General features: G+C 46.4%; 1 long non-coding RNA gene across 2 annotated transcripts; it reads left to right on the forward strand.

Moving 5' to 3' along the window:
* The first annotated feature begins 308 nt into the window (after nt 1–308).
* LOC105731747 (uncharacterized) lies at nt 309–3,914 on the forward strand. 2 transcript variants are annotated; one of them, XR_001110815.2, is made up of 2 exons: nt 309–413; nt 3,611–3,914. It is a non-coding gene; the product is annotated as an uncharacterized LOC105731747 (long non-coding RNA). The 2 variants fall into 2 exon arrangements; XR_001110814.2 differs by lacking the exon at nt 309–413 and adding an exon at nt 1,688–1,772.
* Nucleotides 3,915–9,541: the final 5,627 nt, after the last annotated feature.

Below are 9,541 nucleotides of genomic sequence, written 5' to 3' on the forward strand. Positions count from 1 at the left end.
ATCCAAACCATATCAGGGTCCTTTCCGCCCCTCCGTCCTCCCCACTACCTGAAGCTCATTTGAAAGCTAGTTTCCATTGCTGCTATTCCTTCCTCACTTTGGTCGGAATCCTCTTTTTGTGGTATCATAAATGGTTTCCATGGAAACAGAAGATTGGGATAGAATGGTGCCGACATGCATGTAAACTTCAGAATTAAACAAGGGCTGTTGTTTTTGCCTGTCGTGGAGTTCCGTTCCTTCTGAACGTGTCACTGGGGACTTTGGAATGTGTATCCATAACTCCCTGATTTTCAACCACATTCCAACCTGCCTGCCTAATGAGGCGTGGAGCGACCCAGGAACAACCCCCTCCTCACGTGCCACATTCTTCAGGCTTTCTCTTAGTTTTGGCATGTGCATGTAAATGTCAACAGGTGAGGTGAGATTTGCTGTAAAGAAGCAGATGGTTCCACAGGGTAGGCTGTGGGAGAGATGGAAATTCTAGCAGGAGATATCACAGCCAAAGACTAGCAATCTAGGCGTATCATTTGTTTAGTGCATCAGAACCAGTGAGTCCAGGAGGAAGGGAGACCCGAGGCGATGCAGTTGCCCTCACGACCAGAGTGTACACCTGCTTCCTGCCAGAACCAAGGACGTAGCGACCGACATGCACAGACGTCTTCAAGGTTGTTTAGTCATTGGCAAAAACAGGCCTTCACCCATCCTTGAACTGGGTCCAGGTAACTGAGATGCGCCCCCAGTAGAGGAGCCCACGGGGAGGTTCTGAGTCCCTGACGCGCTGCACCTTTACAAGAGACGCTGTCTGAGAGTTCTTATTTCCGAGTAAGTGGGGTGGCCATATTATCACCCAGACTAGAACTCTTTTTCAGAGTGAGAATCTGGTCTGTCCCTGGAGAAGAGAGACATCTGGTAACCCTATCTTTATTTTATTTTATTTTATTTTTTTGAGATGGAGTCTCGCTCTGTTGCTCAGGCTGGAGCGCAGTGGCACGATCTCAGCTCACTGCAACCTCCGCCTCCTGGGTAGAATTGATTTTCCCGCCTCAGCCTTCCAAGTAGCTGGGACTACACCAGCCACCATGCCTAGCTATTTATTTATTTATTTATTTATTTATTTATTTATTTATTTATAGACAGAGTCATGCTCTGTGTCGCCCAGGCTGGAGTGCAATGGCACTGTCTCGCCTCACTGCAACCTCCGCCTCTCGGGTTCAAGTGATTCTCCTGTCCTGGAAAATTTCAGCATCCCAGGCTGGGCATGGTGGCTCATGCCTATAATCCCAGCACTTTGGGAGGCCGAGGTGGGCAGATTGCTTGAGCTTAGGAATTTGAGACCAGGCTGGCCAACATGGCGAAACTCTGTCTCTATTAAAAATACAAAAATTAGCTGGGTGTGGTGGTGTACGCCTGTAATCACAGCTACCTGGGAGGCCGAGGCAGGAGAATTGCTTGAAACTGGGAGGCAGAGGTTGCAGTGAGTCAAGATCGTGCCACTGCACTCCAGCCTGGGAGACAGTGTGAGACTCCATCTCAAAACAATAAAAATAAATAAATAAAAATAAACAAAATGTCTCATTCTCTTTTTCCTTCCAGTGCCCAGATCAGCGCCTGATATACACTTAGCACACGATAACTACTTGTGAAATTCTGAAGGAATTTGGATGGTTAGGGGTTGCGTAGGATCCGTCGCTTTTAGGGAAGATTCTCTGGCTGATGTGTGAGCGCCCTGAGCTCTTCGCCTGCGTCCAGCTCCCTCGCACTGCTTCTCTAAGGCTGGCCTATATTTCACTTAATTCAGTGGCTCTCAACTGGGGGCGCTTTTCCCCTTGCAGGGGACATTTGGCAATAAATGGGGACATTTTTGGTTCTCACAAGGGAGGGGAGAGGTGCTACTGGCATCTAGTGGGTAGAGGCCTGAGAGCCTGCTATTAATAAATACCCTATATCAGGGCAGGCATGGTGACTCACGCCTGTAATCCCAGCACTTTGAGAGGACAAAGTAGGCGGATCACCTGAGGTCAGAAGTTCGAGACAAGCCTGGCAAACATGGTGAAACCCTGTCTCTACTAAAAATACCAAAATTAGCCAGGCATGGTGGTGAACACCCATAATCCCAGGTACTCCAGAGGCTGAGGCTGGAGTATCACTTGAACCTGGGAGGTGGAGGTTGCAGTGAGCCAAGATCACGCCATTGGACTCCATCCTGGGCGACAGGAGCAAAACTCCGTCTCAAAAATAAATAAATAAATACATACATACATACCCTATGTCATGCCCAGGACAGCTTCCCCTAACAAAAATTATCTGGACAGATGTTAACTGTCTCAAGGTTGAGAACCCTGATCTATCCTGATCATATTAGGAATGATCTAGTCTGCATTTAATTAGAGGGAAGTCTTTTGAGGGGCTGTTATGGATTGAATTGGGTCCCCTCAATTCATATGTTGAAGGCAAGTCCTATCCCCAGGACCTCAGAATGTGTCTGTATTTGGAGATAGAGCCTTTGAAGTAATTTAATTAAAATGAAATCATTAGGCTGGGCACAGTGGCTCACGCCTGTAGTCCCAGCTACTCGGGAGGCTGAGACAGGAGAATCATTTAAACCTGGGAGGTGGAGGTTGCAGTGAGCCGAGATCGCACCACTGCACTCCAGCCTGGGCGACAAGAGTGAAACTTCATCTCGGAAAAAAAAAGTCATTAGGGTGGGGTCCTAATCCAATATGACTGGTGTCCTTTTAAAGGGGAAGTTTGAATACAGATGCACACAGAAGGAAAGTGATGTGAAGATGCAGGAAGGAGATTGCCACCTTAGGGCCATGATGATGTGTCTGCAAGTCAAAGGATGTTGAGGCAAACTCTGCAAGCCACAAAGACAAGGAAGGATCCTCCCTTAGAGCCGCCAGGGAAATCGTGGTCTTGGGGATGCCTGGGTTTAGATTTCAAACCTCTAGAACTAGGAGAGAATATATATGACAGTCTCTGTCACCCAGGCTGGAGAAGAGTGGCACGATCCTGGCTCACTGTAGCCTCGACCTCCTGGGCTCAAGCAATGCTCCCACCTCAGCTTCCCAAGTAGCAGCGACCACAGGCACATATCACTATGCCTGTAATTTTTATTGGTTTTTTTTTCTGTATTTTTCTTGGAGATGGGGGTTTCACTATGTTGCCCAGACTCAAACTCCTAGCCTCAAATGATCCTCCCGCCTTGGCCTCCCTAAGTGCTGGGGTTACAGGTGTGAGTCACTGTCCCCACTGAGATTCCTGTTGCTTTAAGCCACTCAGACTTTGGTACTTAGGGCAGCCGGAGCAAACTAAAGCCAGGGCAGAGCCAGTGCTAAATCCAAACTTGATACTAATGGGCTCTGTACCCTGTGATGATTAAGGTTTCTTGGAAAAGGAAAGGGTCTTACAAGGACAGTGGTTAGCTCCTCCTGTGGGAGGAGAGACCAGAATATTTAGTCTGTTGGCCATGATGAGACTCACGACCTGGAGTTGGCCAAGAACACTTGTATAATAAATGTTCAAAGCCACCAGTCACCAAAGCCTTTCATGGGTAAATGACCCCGGCACAAAGTGTTTTTTGCTAATATTAACTTTGGTTCTATTTCAGATCAATAAAGGCGAAAACCAGGAGATCCCATAAATCCTGCTGAGCCTGTCATAGCTGTCAAATTATGCCCAGATAAAGCTTCTGGTGGCTAATGACATGGCCATCACCCAGCGTGGACATGGGCAGGAGGGGGCTCTCCGAGAGCATCTGGTCTGCCGTGGAGACACTTGTCAGGGAGTATCATCTGGAGGCTCTGTGGCTCTAATGGAGAGTGACGCTTTGAACGTGATTATCTCCCCCATAAAGAAATAAATAAATAATAAGGATAATTTAAAAATAAACAAAGATCTAGATTTGCAGGCTACTTACTGTCCCAGGACCAAGATTAATGGCCAGTGGCAAATTTTCGTGAAGATCTTCTGTAGCCCGATTAGCTGTGCTGGGAGTCCAGAGAGATAATGTCTTTTCACATATAAAAGATCCTATTGATTTCCTGTTAGTATTATCCTGAAAATGTGCAGTGTATATCTATGAAGCAGAGACAATCTTCCATCACTTGTTTTATGGGAAGAGAATGGTTATTGTATCTCTTCCCATAAAATATAATCTCTTTTTCTCTTCCAAAATCCACTCGTCCCTCTGGGAATTTCCACTTGTAATCTGTGGAAGTGAATTCATTTTTTTATTTTATTTTATTTTTTTGCATGTGCCAGTATTTTTATTTTTGGCTTCTCTACATTTTCTCATTGTTCTCTGGAGTCTGGCTTTTCTAGATTGTTATTTGAGCTTGTCTAAAAATAAGTTTAAAAAAAAGTCAGTCCCGTTGAAACACGCACAGCCACGTACACCACAGTGGTGTCAGGTACCTGTGATGGCGCCCCACCTTTCTCCGCCATCAGGGGTTGGCGTTTGTAAGTTCCTGGGAGGACTTCGGAGGCAGTAAGGTTGCCCATTGGATTCCAGCAAGATGCAGATGCGAAATACCAAGTCACTGAATGAAGGAAGTGGTCCTCCTGCTGAATGAAGGAAGTGGCCTTCCTGCTGACTGGGGTTTTCAGCATTGTGTCTGGGCATTTCTTCAGGATCAATTAAGATGCAAGGGCAGAGACCTGCTTATTGAAACTTCGTGCCCTGAGTAGCAGCTTCCTAAGCTAATGAGTTTGGCTGAGAAGACCCCAGCAATGCAGCCCTGTCCAGACCTTACACAGAGAGCTTTGCAAACTCGAGCTCCAGCTGGGAAGCCAGTCCTTGTGGTTCTACCCTGCACCTCTTTATCAAGGTAGCTCCCCGTCAATTCTCCTTCCTACAACCGCCCCACGCTTTGAGGTCCAACCCCTCCACAAGCCCGTTCCATACTTTCCACCCGCCACCGGTTTCTCTCTCCTCCTGGAGCTCCTGCGGTAGTTAGGGATTGCACCATCCTGGCCAGCGTTTAATTACAACCACCTTTTATTGCTCCCTGCTTACTGCACCTGTGCTATTTTACAGCCGTACGTGCCTTGTCTTCAAGCTTCACCCTGTTCTCACTCCTTCTGCTTCCACACGATGCCCGGGGTCTACCAAATTTATTTTGCATGATTGACAGAAGATTTTTAAATATATATGTGAGTGTGTGTGTGTGTGTGTGTGTGTGTGTGTGTGTGTAGAGACGGGGGAAGAGAGAGACAGAGAGAGAGAGAGAAAAAGAGAGAGACAGACACACACACCCACTGGGCGCGGTGGCTCACGTCTGTACGTCTGTAATCCCAGCACTTTGGGAGGCTGAGGCAGGCAGATCAAAAGGTCAGGAGTTTGAGACCAGCCTGGCCAACATAGTGAAACCCTGTCTCTACTGAAAATACAAAAATTAGCCAGGTGTGGTGGCACGTGCCTGTAGTCCCAGCTACTCAGGAGCCTGAGGCAGGAGAATCACTTGAACCTGGGAGGTAGAGGTTGCAGTGAGCTGAGACCACGCCAAAAAAAAAAAAAAATATATATATATATATATTTTTTAAAATAGTTATATTGTATAGTATAAATATATAATAAATTATAACATAAGTACATTATATTAACATATATAGTATATAACATGAATATATAATGTAAATGCAAATCTTGGTGCTATGGCTTCCCAAATTCATATTAATTCTAACCCCTAGTACCTCAGATTGTGACTCTATTTGGAGATAGGGTCTGTAAGAGGGAATTAAGTTAAAATGAGGCTATTAGGGTAGGCTCTAATCCCATATGACTGCTGTCTTCATAAGAAGAGATTAGGGTTGGGTGCGGTGGCTCACGCCTGTAATCCCAGCACTTACGGAGGCTGGGTAGATCACTTGAGATCAGAAGTTCAAGACCAGCCTGCCCAACATGGTGAAAGCCCATCTCTACTAAAAATACAAAAATTAGCCGGGCGTGGTGATACATGTCTTTAATCCCAGCTACTTGGGAGGTTCGCACCACTGCACTCCAACCTGGGCGACAAAGCAAGACTCCATCTTAAAAATAAATAAATAAGCCTCGGCGTGGTGACTCACACCTGTGAGCCTAGCACTTTGGGAGGCCGAGACGGGGGAATCACAAAATCATGAGGTCAAGAGATTGAGACCATCCTGGCCAACATGGTGAAACCCTGTCTCTACTAAAAATACAAAAATTAGCTGAGTGTGGTGGTGCACTCAGGAGACTGAGGCAGGAGAATTGCTTGAACCTGGATGGTGGAGATTGCAGTCAGCCAAGATCATGCCACTGCACTCCAGGCTGGTGACAGAGCAAGACTCCATCTCAAAATAAATAAATAATAAATTAATAAAATAAAATAAATAAATAAAAGATTAGGACCTACAGGAGGACTACCACGTGAGTCCACAGGGAAGAGATGGGGTCTACAAGCCAAGGAGGGGAGGCCTCAGGAGAAACCAGCCCTACACGCACCTTGATCTTGGACTTCCAGCCTCTAGGACAGGGAGGAAATAAATCTCTGTTGATTAGGCTGCCCAGCTGCTGTACGTTGTTATGGCAGCCCCAGCGAACTATTAATAATACAATTAGCCATTCGCAGAGCACCGTGACTCAGGACAAAGGCCAACTTTCTTACCCTGATATTCAAGACCCTCCATGTCCTTGTCCCATCCCACATTCCCAACCTGTCTTCTTCCTCCCAGGATGGAGCCCTCTGTCCACCAAATCTGGTTGATTCCCAGGCTCCTCAGCTCCCAAATGCCTCCCATCTCTGCCCCTTTGCCTTTTCATCTTTTTTTGAGACAGGGTTGTCTCACTCTGTTGCCCAGGCTGTAGTGCAGTGGCATGATCATGGCTCACTGCTAACCTCCCAGGCTCAGGTGATCCTCCCACCTCAGCCTCCTGAGCAGCTGGGAGTACAGGTGCATGCCATCACTCCCAGCTAGTTTTTTGTATTTTTTGTAGAGATGATGTTTCACTATGTTGCCCAGGCTGGTCTTGAACTCCTGGCCTCAAGTCAGCCTCCTGCCTTAGCCTCCCAAAGTGCTGGAATTACAGGTGTGAGCCACCATGTCTGGTCAATATTTTGTTAATCGGCAGATGTGGAAGTTTCTTGTGGATTTTGCAGTAAACTGTGCTCCCTAGGTCCTTCACTCAGGGGCTACAATTGTGTGTAATGGGGTGGGGGCAACTGGAGAAAAGGGCCAGCCCCTTCTACCTACCTACTCATTAAGCAGAGCGATTACTTTTTTCCAGTGTGATTTGCTTGCTCTTCCACATATTGTTTAAAAAGGGATTCTGGGCCAGGCATGGTGGCTCACACCTGTAATTCCAGCACTTTGGGAGGCCAAGTGGGAGGATCACCTGAGGCCAGGAGCTTGAGACCAGCCTGGCCAACATGGAGAAACCCCATCTCTAATAAAAATACAAAAATTAGCCGGGTGTAGTGGTGCGCACCTATAGTCTCAGCTGCTCGGGAGGCTGAGGCAGGAGAATCGCTTGGACCCAGGAGGCGGAGGTTGAAGTGAGCTGAGATTGTGCCACTTCAGCCTCGGTGACAGAGTGAGACCCTGTCTCAAAACAACAACAACAAAACCCAAAAAAACAAAAACAATGAAAAGGGGTTCTGTGGGGGTGGCAATGAGGCTGGAGAACACTGAAGTTCTATCCCAGCTGTGATGACAAGAAAAAGTCCGAAAAAGTCACACAAAGCTAATGGTCCTTGCTCAGGAAACACTTTAACGCTTTTATCTAGACTTCCTAGAACTGGATTCATTGCTAGGGATAAACTCAATTATCAAAACTCATTGACTCTGAAAATGTAAGTTGCATATACTGCTGCCCACTCCAATTCATCAGATAGGCAGCTGTTCGACAGTTAATGTAATCACTCCTTGCCTCGTTATTAATCTGTTTTCTAAGTATGAAAGGAAGACAGTGTGATTCTCTGATGCAGATGTGGACATCTGCCAGGTCACATCTGGCCAGGGGTTTGTTGCACAAGGACTTCATGAAGAAATCAATTCCCGTTTCCTTCAGCTGACCTTAGGGCCATCTTCACAGGCTTGATCCTCTCTATTGTAATATCAAAATTAAATTTCAGCCCAGATGATTTATGCAGTGTTATTTCTCTCAGAAGTTAACAGCACACAGTGCGTGTTCACAAGGTCCCCACAAGGCAAGGAGGGGAAGGTCTATAATTCTGTCCAGCTTTTGTGTATAGAGATATTCATAGGAAGAGGAAGAGCTGGGTATAAAGTCCTATCTATCCATGCCTAGGGTCACAGGTTAGTCTCCAGGCCACATTAGCAGAAATGTTGCTGGGTCAGGGCTAATTGCCAAGCAGTCACATCCCAGGCCTTTGCTGGGGTCTCGTGCATGAAATATGTCTCTCATAAGTCTGTGAGAATTAAGTTAAAGTCCAGCTGGGCATGGTGGTGCATGTCTGTAGACCCAGCTACTTGGGAGGCTGAAGCCGGAGGATTGCTTGAGCTCGGGAGATGGAGGCTGTGGTGAGTTATGATTGCACCACTGCACTCTAGCCTGAGCGACAGTGAGATCCTTACACACACACACACACACACACACACACACAGAGAGAGAGAGAGAGAGAGCGAGCTAAAGTCCTTCTGCTAAGTTTGGCACAAATTTCCTTGGACCTTTTTTGCTTCAGAGGCCTGGCCAGAGGGTTCCCCAAACATGAGACTTTACTGCTTCTTAAATGTGCCTTTCGATATCCAACATCAATCTGTGAATCCACTGTGAATTAAAAAAAAATTTTTTTTTGATGGGGCATGGTGGCTCATGCCTGTAATCCCAGCACTTTGGGAGGCTGAGGCGGGCGGATCACGAAGTCAGGAGTTCAAGACTAGCCTGACCAATATGGTGAAACCTTGTCTCTACTAAAATACAAAAATTAGCTGGGAGTTGTGATGCATTCCTGTAGTCCCATCTACTTGGGAGGCTGAGGCAGGAAAATAGGTTGAACCTGGGAGGCGGAAGTTGGGTGACACAGTGACTCCCTGTCACAAAAAAAAAAAATTCTTTTTGAGACTCCTGGTCTCAAGTAATCTTCCCACTTCGGCCTCCCAAAGTGTTGGGATTACATACATGGGTCAGCGGATGTATTAAATGCCCATGAGATAAGTGAATCAAGAAAATGAGGCTATATTTCCCATCCAAATATGCAAGCTCTTCCTCATTCCGTGCCTCCTGCCTGTCCACCAACCTGCCAACATACACAAAGATTTTCCGTCTCAGATCTCCATTTTCAGAGAAAAAGCCGATTCACTTGGTATCCTGATGCAAATGGATGCTGTGTTGAGATGTGGGCCTCCTGCTATCTGAAGGTACTATTCTTTTTCTTGTAAGGTTCCCTAACTAGATTAATTAGTCAGTATCATCTAGTCTGATTATCTGTTTCACCAGGGATTCGTCACAGATTTCCTATGTTTCTGATCAGTTACCATGGATATTGCTTTTGTTATCACAGTTCTCAGTAACTAAAGGCTGTACTTTTGTGGGGTTCACCCACTGTAAAAATTAATC

This window comes from Aotus nancymaae, unplaced genomic scaffold (assembly GCF_030222135.1).
Source record: "Aotus nancymaae isolate 86718 unplaced genomic scaffold, 86718_ANA_hifiasm-v0.15.2.pri h1tg000053l, whole genome shotgun sequence".
Lineage (NCBI taxonomy): Eukaryota > Metazoa > Chordata > Mammalia > Primates > Aotidae > Aotus > Aotus nancymaae.